Source organism: Papaver somniferum, chromosome 1 (assembly GCF_003573695.1).
Source record: "Papaver somniferum cultivar HN1 chromosome 1, ASM357369v1, whole genome shotgun sequence".
Taxonomy (NCBI): Eukaryota; Viridiplantae; Streptophyta; class Magnoliopsida; order Ranunculales; family Papaveraceae; genus Papaver; species Papaver somniferum.
Window position 1 is genome coordinate 20,245,362 of NC_039358.1, and position 4,233 is coordinate 20,249,594.

General features: G+C 35.7%; 1 long non-coding RNA gene across 6 annotated transcripts; it reads right to left on the reverse strand.

Annotated features, from left to right (window-relative positions):
• Positions 1 to 264: 264 nt before the first annotated feature.
• Positions 265 to 3,727, reverse strand: LOC113280845. 6 transcript variants are annotated; one of them, XR_003325812.1, is made up of 9 exons: positions 3,314 to 3,727; positions 3,152 to 3,220; positions 2,693 to 2,802; positions 2,197 to 2,444; positions 1,668 to 2,021; positions 1,440 to 1,566; positions 1,266 to 1,347; positions 1,033 to 1,178; positions 265 to 939 (listed from the first exon to the last, which is right to left on the reverse strand). It is a non-coding gene; the product is annotated as an uncharacterized LOC113280845 (long non-coding RNA). The 6 variants fall into 6 exon arrangements; XR_003325809.1 differs by having other exon boundaries at positions 1,033 to 1,347; XR_003325808.1 differs by lacking the exon at positions 1,033 to 1,178 and having other exon boundaries at positions 266 to 939; positions 3,450 to 3,727.
• Positions 3,728 to 4,233: the final 506 nt, after the last annotated feature.

Genomic DNA, 4,233 nt, shown 5'->3' on the forward strand with positions numbered 1-4,233 from the left:
TGTGTTTGATACTGATGTGCAATATAGTCCACTCTTTAACGCACCAAAGTTGCTTTTTTCAAATTACAGCAAACATTAAGAGATCTTATGACTGATATGTATCCATCCATTCGTAGAATTCCAGATACACCCATCTGCAAAAAAAATAAAATAAAAACTCATTTGCCTGTATATCCAAGAAATGTGTGCTAACATTCGTCTGACATTACATTTTTCCTTAGATGTGCTAACATTCGTCTCAATGGATGTAACTTAACCTCTAATTATCTAAGTCGTCCATTGAACCATGGTCTTCCCCTCGGTAGCATGGTGAGCAGTTGCTATATATACCTCATCAAGAGTGCAAGTAACTCATCAGATATTATTCTGGGTTGTGGATCCCTATATGTTCATCCGATAAAGGTAATTAAAGCATGCTTGCGAGGATTATCTGTGCTGATTTGATCGGACATTATTTGACCCTGCAAATTAAATTAATACTTTGTGCAAGAGACTGGCGGGCAATAAGAAGTTTCGAATAGCTACACTGTTTGTAACGAAATTTGAAGGAGATGTGGATTTTGAGATTGCACTTGGTAGTTAACTTATTTTCTAAAACGAAACGGTCACAACATTTTTCCATTTGTGAGCTCAAGCACCTAATTTATACAATTATTCGAGTGAAATTGCTGGATCAAGGTCTAGTTTATGAGATTTTGTTGTTGTTGCTTGGATGATCTTTTGCACCTCACTATCAACTGCAACAAAAATAGTAGAGCTGGTAGGGTCTTGGACTTAGAACCATAGCATGAAGGGAAGTATTTCCATCAGAAATTCTGTAACAACACCTGGGTATGGGTTCATCAATCTTTGCTTCGCTCTAGGTGGCCCACTGATCACCCTCTTCTCTAACTAATTTTGTTGTGCGATTGCCACATTTCCAATAGTACCAACCATCATCTGTCATAAGCCGATTACGATTAGCGGTTGCACGACCCAAATATTAATTTTTTATGTTCCAGCTATAAATGCAGTAATGAGCTAGAAACGTACGTTACACCCGGCATTCCATTTGGCCATTTGGCCGCCATTAGTTCAGAAATACTCTTTAGGTTGCCCAATAACAAAAATGCCGCAGTGGCGAATCCATCTTTTGGTAGGTAGTTATCTGATGGGTGGTGTTTTTTGGCAGCACCCGTCTTACACAATAGTTTATCATGAGTGACTATCTTTTCTACGTGGAGCACTCCATACCATGACTAAGAAATATTATATGGTTCCCTTACCTTTGCCGCGTATCCATCACTCCAGGAAGCTCCATGTTCAAGTAGATCTTGGTGGAATTAGTTGATGACAAAGATAATTTTCCTGTGAAACGGTCGTGGGTTGTTAGTTTCTAGTATAAGTTTATAAATTAATGGAAAGTATTGTGTTCATATAACGCATAATCGATGTTTAACCTTAATATTTTTTTTTATGTAGGTACCCGTTACCACAATCGGTGCATACTCAACACCATGTTGGTCCAAGTTCCAGCTTAGCTCCCTCGTCGAGTCACCCCACATAGTAATTTTCACATTGACACCGCTGCAAAAAAAAAAAACTCAAGATTGTTGACCATCCAAATAGTTTGCTAAACATCTTGAATATGGCCTCAAAAATTAAATAACAATTCAGCACAGTTGTACCTCAGGTTCTTGAGAGTTAGGTCGCGCATTATGGATCATTGCCCATTTGCTCTCTTAAATTTCTGTAGAGTTGTCAAGCTGGTGGTAAAAATGCCGACCACATCTACTTGACCATAAGAAGTGAAAATAATTAAAATGACATTGGGGACAAAACTAATGATATAAAAAAATGGGAGGTATGTGTTTGCAGTATTAGACTCAGTTCTTCAAAAGCAGTAAAAGAGAATTTGTAGGGCGGCATTTTCATTGTGGTGGAATCCATAGGCTTAAGCTCGATATTCTACTCAAAAAAGGCACATGAGTCATTTATAGTAGGGCGATTTTTTTCTAGCAATCCATCCTTCAAATGACCACCTAAAAAGAACAAATCATTATGCCAAGTTCAAAATGACCACCTATAAAACGAAAGAAGATCATGGCAGCCGTATTGATAGTTCGGCAACAAAAAAAAACATCTGGAGTAAGAAAATAACAAAGAAATACTTCAGTGATATAGTATATAGCAAGACTATGTTTGATTGTAACTTACCTTGGTCTTGAACATTATATGCCTGAACCTACTCAATTTAAGAAAAACATCTGGATCATCTTCACTGGCGGTTTAACTATCTCTTCCAACTGTAAGGTTTCCGTTGATTTCTGTAGCACCACTAAGTGCAGTATAAAAGTTGTCCCAACTTCCAAAATTTCCTGAAGAGTCTCTTTTTTCAAGCCCTTGGGATCAGCTCCTGCCCTTTCATCATCATTAAATTTCCAGTACCTTATGATGCCTCATGCCTGTGTACCAAATGACAAAACACACACATACTAATTAGTTCAGTGGCTTAAAATAACTTTTCATTGAGCTTATACAACAATGAGGTATAAATGTACATAAGACAGGATTTGTATATTTGGTTTTTATGCGTTTTGTATAAATGATATAGATTAACAATTCTGTGAACACTACAAAATGAAAGAATCACTCAGAAACATATAAATGCGGCAGTTTAAAGTAGTAGTTGGGTTCAAAATAAATTACATACCTTCGCATTAAGTAATCATAGGCTGGATAACATACGAACTCGTAATTCCCTTGCGGCCATACATACTCTTGAGAGAGGAAGATATAACATTATGCTGCCACATCGGTATTCTGCAAATGTTTCATTAACAATTTTCAACTTTAGATATCAATCTCTAACTCAGCCTAGATAGTAGAAATTAAGTTCTGATGTTTTTCATAAGACACTGTGATTCAGTGGGGACATTTGTTGTACCGAAACTAAAGAGTATGGAAGAATTAAGATTACAACAGTAGAAAACTACAAAAATAAATATCAAAGTTAGATGGCATCAACGTATAAACCTCCATAGAAACTTCAAATTCCATAAAGCCATGTAATTTGAGATTGAATAATAATGGCACAGCATTCAAACCTCGGTTAAAATCCAAAATTCTCAATTCTCGTGAAGATTCACAAAAAGGTATAAATTTCAATTACCTTAGATGAGTTCCCGAAAAATCTCATTTTCATTTTTCTGCTGATGATGATTCTAGGTTGTTGTTGCTCCTGATAAGTGCAGAAACACCCAAATCAGGACATCCTTATATGTATAGATAAACAATCAAAACCCATGTTGAGAAAAGCACACATCTCCAATACCTTTATTATTAATCCAAACCCAGGATGAGAAAATCAACAAAAAATATTAAGAAAAATATCAAAATCAGAGAGATTTCCCTCGAAAAATACCAAAATCACGGAAACTTAAGAAAGGAGATTGGTAACCATTGAGAACCTGTGCAAGATAACTTTTGGGGAGGTTTATGCAGTCGAACGAGAGTGGTAAGAAGAAATATTTGGGGAGGTTTATGCATTCGAACGTGATTGGTAAGAAGAAATAATGGTGTTATTAATGGGTATCTTCTATGTTGGTAACGCATGAGGACTTGGTTTGATTATTTTGGTTCGATTTAAAGGGAGTAATGGTGGTGCTAAACTGCTAATTGATTTCATCCGTTATGGATGAAAAGATGGAGCAGAATTCAAAACCTAGTAATTGCAGCTTAGCTTTGGCAAACGTTACAGATGTAAATTAAGAGAAGAAGTCGAATATGGGACGTTGGATTAGGGCGTAGAAGAAGGGTGCATTCTAGGCCATGATTTATCTTCTTCGTTTTTTTGCATTTTGAGAGCAATGGAAGCCATTCATCTCTTAGAAAACGCCTTTCAAAGCCGTCGGATTTCTAAAAACACATTTGTTTTTGTAAGATAGATGCATGAGCTGATTTTTCTTTTTTTGATTCTCATGAACTGATATTTGATCGTAGGATTATAAATTATTCATCTGTGTGTTCTAATAAGACTCTGAATCTTATATCTTCGATTAATCGATGAAGTATTTGATTTAGATTTACTATTATTTGATGTTTGCCTTCGGTTAAATGTATATTTTCATGTACATTATTCACGTTTTAGGTTATTCACATCTGAAAATGTGATTTGAAGCTTCAAATTTTTATTATTATTCTTTTATAATATGCAGGGGTATCAAGCATGTCTGAGAAGGTTGTTTAAGCTAT